Raw genomic sequence first — 10734 nt, 5'->3', positions numbered from 1 at the left:
AATAAGTGTATGGAGAAAGTGATACCTATGCAGTTAAAACGAATTGGTAAAATTGGCAGCTCATTTCTTCTCACAGGTTTAGATGATAGCCCCTCCATCTATCTGTTCTTTTTCTTAGGATTTGAAATATATGAGATGAACTTCTGTTAAGTCCTGGTGCTAGAAAGTGCCCCACTATGGATGAATCTGTGCTCGTCATAGCAGGAATTTTTCTGTCTATATTTTTAGACAACAGTTTCCAATGAACACCAGTGGGAAAGCTTGATTTGTCTGCTGGAATTATTCATGAGAAGCAGAACCTAATCAGACTTTGTATGGTTTCCTCAGGATGTTATTTGTATTTCCCTTTTCAAAAATTCAGACGATGCTTTCAAAATGGTCGATAAGATTTGCAGCCTAACCCAAGTGCCATGAAACAGCTGCTTGTTGCAAAAAATAAATAAATAAAAAAGATCGTAGATTTTGTCACCCAAGATGTTGCAGAAACTTTACAAATCATTTATGATGATAAATTTGGTGCTAGCTGTGTCAGATGATTGGTTTGACAAGAAGGAAGACAAGGATGACAATTTGTAGAGAGGGGGAGGAGTGATGGGTAGTTGTAGAGCCAGATGTTGGAAGCAATGGAGAGAAATTGGTGCAGGAGGCCGAGTATAGCTCTGTGGCTGACCCAGATTTCAACAGGGAAAAAGAGGTGACAGCACCTTCTGTGAGAAAATGTCCAAGCAAACCTGATGTGAGTGTTGTCCCCAGGAACACAGAGATGCACTTCTAAAGTTAAAACTCCATGTTTCCAGTGACTTCAGTTGACATTTAACTCTCATTCCTGACCCTTCATTTATATTGAGTTCAGCATCATACCAGTGTAACTTTTTTTTCCTGCATGTTCATTTTTCTCATTGTTGTGTTGAACATTTTCAACATCACCAACAACGACAGGGGCAGAAATTGTTTTTCTATGCAGTTTGTGTTTATTGAAGAAATTGCAAGTTTCCAGTTTGTTCCTGCATAGGATTGATTGAAATGTAGACTCTGCTGATGTTGTATTTTCATAAAAAGACCTTCAGAGGCTGTATGTACTTTGGAGTACTATGTTCATCATTTCAAGTGGATTACAAGGTTGTTTCAAGAAAAGCAATTTATACACAAATGAAATAGTTGTAAGGAATTCTGTTTGATTATTTTTGCTATTATGATTTTGTTGTTGTTCGGCTTGCTTTTTGTGCTCAAACTGTTCACCTTTCTAATCCAAAAATACGGAATAATGACAACTTTTTTCTACATTTTTTGTGAAAATACCCTGGCAGATAGGTGTTATTTGCACAATCCCTAGGCAAGCTAAGGGTTAAGTAAGCTTCAAACTATCAGAAATTGATATTAAGTTCATTTTCCTTTACATGAAAGTATAGGTTATGCATGCTTTCTTTGAGTAGTAGAGTACTATGATTTTGGAAAAAAAAAAAATTTAATTGATTACCCAAGGTTGCCAAAAATCGCTTAGAAATTTGGCAACAAAAGTCAGAATAATGCTTGGCACTGAAAGTAATTATCATTATTCAATGAATAAAAAAGAATTATTTAGAATTGAGATGGTCTAAATGAACATTAACACGCACAAACTCTTGCACACATGCACAGACTTGCAAATATGTGCGTGGACTGGCACTGTCGTGGTCATATGTATGCCCATTTATGTACACACACATAAACATTCATAATGACCATACTTACACACACACACACACACACACACACACATGCATGCATGCATGCATGCGCACACAAATACTGCATAATTATATCTAACTATTTGAAAACTTAGTATTTTAGTATTAAGTTTTGCAGCCATTCCTCTATCGCAGAGACCGGCTTTTTCAACTGATACTGTCAATGGCAACATGAACTGGGAAAATTAATGAAACATTAACTGTTCTGTACTCATTTCATTTTGTTTTTCTTTCTTTTTTTCCACTTATGTATTGAGTGTCATTTTACTTGAATAACACTGTTTCATGTCGTGGATAAAACTGATTGTATGGTATTGACTACAAGGCACTTGGGATCAAAAGGCACTTTCCTTTTTTTTTTTTTAATGTGATTTAATAATACACAAGACACATAAGGTGCACATATGTTATCAACAAGAATTCATGCATTAATGGGTAGATGTCTGTCTTAGCTGTGGCCATGTTTGCTCCATCAGCCGATGTCAAGGCCATGACGTCATCATCAGAATTCTCTTCACATGCTGCGTGATCTGCTGGCTTGTCTGGTCTGCCGATCTCTGCCTTCTTGAATCCGTCCTTTCCCCACTCCCATAGTCAGCTGTTTGTGCAGGGATGAATGTTTCTGGTATGTGTTAATGTCAGTTGTTTGTGAGCTGTGTTTATTCTGATTCATTCGAAGATTTTATTTGTTTTCACCATCACAAATGTTATACTTTCTGGTTTTGAGGTTGACTTCAGTACGACTCTGATCCATGACAGTATTTCAATGGATTTTAACCAAGCAGTTGGTGAACTGTATAAGGTACATGGGTTGAACTTGAGGGGGAAAAAAAGTATTGCATTTAATATTAAAGTCTGTAAATTATGGTAACCATTTACATTGGAAATAGTGACCCCTTGGGAATCTGACATATTCATGAGATACACCAAGGTGAATCAGAATGAATGACTGACTGACAGAAACAGACATGATTGGTGGTTTGAAACTGATTCATGCTTCATTGTCATGAAATGTTTATGTCAGCCATTTGTAACAGCTAATTTTTTTTTCTGTTTCATGTGTTGCTTCTTTTTACCAGGAAAAATTGTTTTGTGCAAATGTTTTTGCTGTGGTTTTCCCCTTCTATATTCCTATGATTGTTTTCTTTGTTAAGAACATTATCTGTACATTGTACACAACTTGAATTATGAAATAGTGCTCTGTCTTGTCAGTTAGCACAATTTGTTTGCTATATAAACACGTCATACTCACTTGTAGTCTCACACACAGTTGCTTGCTAATGTAAATGCTATGCTGTTGTTTGCACTTGTTTTTATACGCATATATATGTGCATTGGAAACAAGCTCACTCACTCTCACTCACACAATTGCACCAAACCACAAATGCATACACACACAGACATTTCTCTTCTCTCCTGTTGGTCTTGCCTTTGGTTCCTACCTTCCATGTCATTGGTTTCCCTCTGTGGATGACTTTATTTGCTCAAATATTACATGTTATATCCAACTGTGTGGGTGAAAAGATTATATTATTTGCTGCTTGTTTGATACTCTAAACAATCCATGTTGGCTTGCACAAACATTAGTATATTTGTAAGAAATGTCCTCTCTCTCTCTCTCCCATTTGTTAGCAGAGAAAAGGGCTGACAAAAACAAAACAAAAAAAGAAATGATAATCAAATCATTTTATTTTGTTGACAAAAGCAAGTATCAGTCAAACATGCTTCTTGTTTTTTGAGTCACAAATCATCATTTCAATGGAAAAGGTGCATTTTTATTTTTGTATTTTCTCTTGAGCTTAAAAATTATTACAGCTAAATCATATCTTTGAAATGAATGTATTGTAAACAGAGTTGTTCAAGAAACTGAAGATGGTTGAATGAAGCTGGTTTGGTTGGTTTTGGAATTGCGGTGTTCAGAGATGTTGAGTCTGTTGATATTGTGCATTCATCTTTTATACCAGGGAATTTTATATTTTCAGTGTATTTGGTTTATGAAACAGTCATAGGATTTTGTCGTAGCCTTTCATATTTTTTTCTTTTGCCTTTCTTCTGCTTCTTGATGAAGAAGACTCCAGGAGTTAAAACAGTCAGAGGTGGGGTTTGTTTTTTTTTTATTATTCATTTGGATCCTTTCATGTTTCATTCTTTTAATTCAGCTTTTATTCATGTGATTTTTTTCTTCTTCTTCTTTTTTTTTTCTTTCCATACAAACCAATACTGCTCCACTGTAAGCACCTCATATGCATGTGTGCACATGATTGAAAGCCTGACTGAATGTGATTGAAAGGCTGACTGAATGACACAGGAAATGAATATTGAGCACCCAAAGGCTGCTGTCAGTCAGTTCTATCCATGTAGGCAGACTGTTGTGCAAATGACTGTGTTTGTGAAACGCTTAGAGCTTGGTCTCTGATCGAAGATAGGTGCTATATAATTCAGTAATGATGAAGACAATTGTATACATTGATTGTCATTGGTTTGAAACTGTGCAGCATTCTGTTGCAAGACCAGTCAATACCTTTATAATTATTGCCATAGGGAGCTGTTGAAGATGCTCACGGCCAAACTAACAAGTTTATAACTTTAGTTAAAGATAAAAGGTCCCATAGTCTTTAATGGTCATCAGGGCCATGAATTCACATCAACTCTGTCAAGGGTTCAGCAGCACAGGAAGGGGTAAGGGGGGGCAAGGTGGGGGGTAGGGGGGGTAGGGGGGGAACTGATCCTTTCCTCACTCCGTTTTAACCTTCCCCAGTTTTAACCTTCCCCAACGGAAGTCAGGTACCCATTCACACTTGTCAAGAAAACAGGAATAAACTGTTTCCCAAGGACTCAATACTGTGCTGAAACGGGGCCTTGAACCCTGATCACTGGTGAAGACTCATCAGTAGTCCAGTGCCAAGTGTGTTGGGTTACGCTGCTGGTCAGGCATCTGCTTGGCAGATGTGGTGTAGCATAGATGGATTTGTCCGAACACATTGACGCCTCCTTGAGCTACTGATACTGACCGATTCTGCCACAACACTTCCTTTATTACCTCCTGTAACTTCATCTATACAGCAGATGAACTGGTCAGTCTTCACTCTTTGACACCTCCTTGAAACTGAAACTCTGTGTGTATGTGTGAGTATGTGTGTATGCATGTGTGTATGTGTGTTTTATTAGCAAAAAGACATGTGTGGATATGTACATCATTGAAGAAGAATTGCATTCGTTGTTATTTTATCTTTATTTTGAAGCAAGTTAACAAGTATTTCATGGTGTTGATAAAGTGAATAACAACTTCTGCTACACACTCCGTCATATTTTACCTCTTGATCTGTGTCAGCAGTGCTTTCAGCAATCCACAAACATGTAATGTGTTTTATCAGATGATGCTTAACCATTTTCTGCTTTTGTTCATATATGCAGCTATATACTTAAATAAAAGTATGTGCACACACAAACATACACACACCATGCTTTCAACAGTTAAAGATTAGTTTTCATGCCTTAACTATACTAAATATATAGAATCATTCTATGCACTATGTAATTCTTTGTACGCTGCATTTTGAACACTATGCATGGCCTAATTGTTCTTCCACAAATCTTTAAGGTAGATTAATAAAATGATCAAATGTTTTGGCTGTGTATTGTCTTGTTCTAGAATGAAGACTGACTGACTGTTGAGACTTTCTGTGTGTATCACCAATCGAAGGTATCAGACATACTGAACTGAACAAAAAATGTCTTGTACTCAGTTGCCTTTCATGCCTTGATCCCATTGAGATCTCAGTTTTGATTTCTGCTTCACTTTAAGCCTGTTATGAGTTCATGTCTAAGTGGAGTGGTGGCCTAGTGGCCAAGGAAATGAGAGAATCGAACCGCACGGGATCAAATCTCACACTCACCAGTATTGTCACCCCACTCCACTAGACCTAGTGGGTGGTCTGGACACTAGTCCTTTGGATGAAATGATAAACCAAGGTCCCTTTTGTAGCATACAATTAGTGCACGTAAAAGAACCCAAGACAACAAAAAGGCATTGTGCATGGGGAAATTCTGTAGAATAATTATTTATATAAAGAAAAGAAAACCTTTAAAATGGCCAAAGGTCAAAGCCTTCTGCTCTGGGTGGCCTGGTGAAGGCCAGAAAGTGATAGGTTCTTGTGAATAGTAAATGCTTCAACAGTATAGTGATAGTCCTGGACCGAGAGAACAAATAATACCATTAAAAACGCAAGACCACAAGAGAGAGATACAGAAAGACTATGGGAAAAGATGATGGATTTGTGTGTGTGCAAGCATGTGTGTGCATGCATGCTTCTGTTTGTGTCCATGGTGTGTGAGTAAAAGAGTGAAAACAGTGTTAATGTGTAAATAATAATTCGAGAAACTTGACGTTAACAAAAATAGAGTGAAAAGTATAAAATAAGAATTTATATTTATGAATATTTTCCATGTGCAAGTACTTGACTGACTGCAGATAGAATATTTTTTTAGTTTTCTTGCACTAAATTACTGACTGATGACAGAGAGAATATTTTCAGTTCTAAAGTATAGCATTGCAGTGTTATTTGTCAAACTGGTGTTAATCAATACTAAAAATAACTCAGTGAAAGTAAACAACTTAGCATTGTTGCTTTTTACAAGTTTTTTTTTAATCAAATAAACTATGTCATCCAAATAAAAACAAACACATGTAGGTTGTATCTGTTTGTGTGGATGATGCAACTACATTGAAAACTGAAACTGTATGTTGTTGCCAGTCATATGCATTCGTCATTTTATGACAAATTTGAAGTTGAAGGACTTCAAGAACACTTCTCCGACAGTGTCTTCTGTGTCCTATTGGCAGTGGATCCATTAGGAAAGATTCAGGTCCGTAATACTTGTAATTAATTTACTGATGTCGGCTTAGGTGTGTGTGTTTGTGATGTGTCTTTTGCATGTACGTGCACAGCTCATGATCGATGTGTTGATACATCCTGGTGCCCTAGACCCAATAGGTTCTTTTACATGCACTATATATATATATAGAGAGAGAGAGAGAGAGATACCGATACCAAGGCAGAGCTGAAGCAGCAAGGGACCAACTGGACTGGAATGGCCAGAACAGCCCAGAACAGAGTGCGATGGCGAGGGGTCGTCGATGGCCTATGCTCCACCAGGAGCGATGGGCATAATGAATGAATGATATATATATATATATATATATATATATATATGTTCCATACCACGGGACCTCGATCGGCATCGTCTTTTTCTAAAAGATGACAAGCACTCCAACAGAAAAACAAAACTGATCCTATCTAGTATGGAGAAAGATCTGTATAGGGGAAAATATCATAAGCTCATGCTCATACCCTAGAAAGCAAGCACATCATTGCACGAAAGTTTGACCAAATGATGTGAAACTAAAGTAGAGTGGTTGCCAAATGGCAATGCACCCACGTAGGAAGCGAGAAAATCTGAGTGCTCAGGATCGAATCCCACACTCGCCATCCGCACTTACACCTTGAGTGGTGGTCTTGACGTCAGTCATTTGGATGAGATGATAAACCAAGGTTCCATGTGCATGATGCACTTTGCGCACGTAAAAGAACCTACAGCATCAAAAGGATTGTGTCTGGCAAAAATTTGTAGGAAATCCACTTGGACAGGAAAACAAAATATACTTGCATTCAGGGAGAAAAGAAAAAAAAAACAAAAAAAAACCCAGGTAACGCTGCACTTCAGCGACACCAACCCGAATGTCACACAGAGAAATCTGTTGTGAAAAAGAGTCACTCATAAATACAATGCAATACGGGTACAGAATCACAGTCATTCATTTAAAAAAAAGAAGAAGAAAAAAATGGAAAGGGGTTCAAAGAGAGGGAAAGGAAGATGGTGGACGTGTTTATACTGAGCGTGGATCTGTGTATACTGTGCATCAGTTGAGATGTTATATGTGTCTAAACTGATGGTAAGTATAAAAGCCGTGCAAGAGTTTCGTTTAGGAGGTATATCTCCGGAAACCTGAAAAAAACACTTGCATGATTCTTGCTGCCCAGCGGTCCTATAACGTTTTACGGCCATCGAGGCAGTGAAATACTGTGTCCAGGGCTCAGCACAGGAAGGCAGGCCCAGTCCTCGCCTACCGCCATTTTAACCTGCTCCAACTGAAGTCAGGTTCACACTTGTAGTAAAGTACCTTTCCCCAAGAACACAACACCATGCCGAAACGGAGCCTCGAACCCTGTAAGCCCACGATTTCTCGCAATCCCACGATTTCCCTCACTTTGAGAAATACTGCTGCCTACGACACCTAGTAGCTTTTTGTATTGCTCTGTTGAGTGTCCTCATGGCGAGCCACGCCTCAAGTCAAACTTCAGTTTCATCTGCTGACCTGTCTGAACTTGACGAATCAGCAGACGACACAGAACACAATCCGTGTGGTACCTGTGATCAGTCGGTTACTTGGGACACCTGGGGTGTTGCTTGTGAAACATGCGGACAGTGGTTTCACCTTGAATGCCAGAACATCAGTACAAGAGAATACGACACTTGGAGAAAGTAGCATCACATGGCACTGTGTTATATGTGCCAATGCCAACTACAGCTCCATTGCTTTTGATCTGCACGGGCTAAGCTCCAACCATTCCAGCTTATCAGGTCAGTCTCTGGACCTAAACCTTGACAGTGCCTTTCTTCCACTACACACGTCCACTCCAACACGCATCAGCAAACAAGATAAACTGACATCCAAGACGCCTGCTCCGTATTGAATCACTGAACTGTCAGTCTGTTGTTGGCAAAACAGCAGAATTCACAAACCTCACCCAGAGTACCAGACCAGATATCATCCTTGGCTCTGAATCATGGCTTACCCCGCAACACGCAAGTGCTGAAATCTTCACCACTGGGTATACCTTATATCGAAGAGACAGAGAAAGCCGAATTGGAGAAGGAGTATTTATTGCTATCTCTGAAGACCTCACCTCCTCGAAGTCCCGGAACTGTCCACACAGTGCGAAATGCTGTGGGTGAAGATCAAGCTGCAGGGATGCAGCGCTCTGCTGGTGTGCTCCTTCTACCATCCACACACAAGAAATACAGATAGCCTGAATGCGTTCAGTGAATCAGATCATCGTGCCTCACTCACCAATAATTCCATCATCGTGGTTGGTGGTGACTTCAATCTCCCTGGATGGCACTGGCCTTCAAAAACTCTGAAGAAAGGAGCTCCATGCCCCAGCATCCACCACACGTTCATGGACGTTGTAAATCACTTGGGCTGGGAACAGATGGTGCAGGAACCCACTAGAGGAGAACATTTCCTCGACCTGTTCCTGACAAACCACCCAAACCTGGTGCAACGCACTGAGACACTCCCCGTACTTGGTCACCTTGATGCAACATACATGAAACTCCAGATCTACCCTTCAATGAAATGCCAGCCACATAGACTGATCCCAATCTACACAGAAGCCAGTAAAGGACCCTTGAAGGAGGCAGCCCAACATCTGAATGACCATCTAGTGTCCATTTCACTTAAGACAGCTGCATTGAAGAGATACGGACAGAGCTATGCCAGGGTCTGAAAAATGCCCTCGCTGAACAATTCCCACAAAAATTTACTCTTTTTTTTTAAAATAGTAAACGAAGCCGTCCATGGATCGGTAGTATGGCGATAAAGCTGATCCGAAGGAGAGACCGACTACACAAGCAGTGGAAAAAATCTGGTGATGAAGAGGTGCACAAGCGATTCAAGACTCTCAAGCGGCTTGTCCAGAAACGCCTTCGCCGTCTTTACTGGAGGTATATAGAAAACCTCATCACAGACACCCCAGGCCAAATCGCACCGAAAAAGAAGTTCTGGAGCTTTATTAAAGCAAGAAGGACCGAAGGCTCTAGTGTCTCTACTCTCAAAGATGCAGGAAGGCTTATCACTGACCCAGAGGAACAAGCTCAAGTCCTGAACAAACAGTTCCAGTCTGTCTTCGGCTGCAAGGAAGACATTACAGCTGATGACTTCAACCAGCGATGCTCCGTACCACCTGATCTACCCCACTACCCCACATACAGCGACATCAACATCACAGAGGAAGGAGTAAGAAAGCTGCTTCTCAGACTGAACCCCAACAAAGCCTGTGGACCTGATGGCATCACAACCAGGCTCCTAAAGACAGTTGCTGAGGAGATTGCTCCAGCCTTTACCCTGCTCTTCCACGGTTCCTTCAACACTGGAACACTGACACGACTGGAAGCAGGCTTACATCACACCTGTCTTCAAGAAGGGAGAACGTTACAAGGCAGAGAACTATCGACCGATCTCCCTCGCGTATGTAGCCTGCAAAATGATGGAGTACATTGTCACCAGCCACATCATGACGTACCTGGAGAGCAATGGTATCCTCTGCCCAGAACAGCACAGCTTCCGAAGAGGACGATCTTGTGAAACACAGCTGCTCGGATACATTGACGAAACCACAACTGAGCTGGAAAAAGGAAACCAAATGGATACAATTGTCCTCGACTTTTCCAAGGCCTTTGACAAGGTCAGCCAAGCCCTGCTTGTCCATAAATTACAGCACCATGGAATTAGAGGTCGGTTCAACACCTGGATCAAAAGCTTTCTTGAGGACAGGCAGCAAGCAGTTGTGGTGGAGGGAGTGACCTCAGAATACATTCCAGTCAACTCGGGTGTTCCCCAGGGCTCGGTCCTCAACTCTTTTGTCTCTTCCTTCTTTACATCAATGACCTCCCAAATACCATCAAATCTAGAGCCATATTGTTTGCAGACGACACCATGTGCAACAAAATAATCAAGAAGGAAGCTGACCAGCAAACACTCCAAGAAGACCTAGTTTCCCTTTCCATCTGGGAGAAACAGTGGGCCGTACAAAAGTGCTCCACCTTGAGTGTCAGTAGAAAGAGGAAAAAGATCACACCAAACTACAAACCCCATGGCCATCCGCTTGAAAACGTCAACACCACAAAATATCTTGGTGTGAACATCCAAGACGACCTACGCTGG

Source organism: Babylonia areolata, chromosome 5, assembly GCF_041734735.1.
Source record: "Babylonia areolata isolate BAREFJ2019XMU chromosome 5, ASM4173473v1, whole genome shotgun sequence".
Taxonomy (NCBI): domain Eukaryota; kingdom Metazoa; phylum Mollusca; class Gastropoda; order Neogastropoda; family Buccinidae; genus Babylonia; species Babylonia areolata.
Note: the sequence above shows the minus strand (reverse complement) of the source record.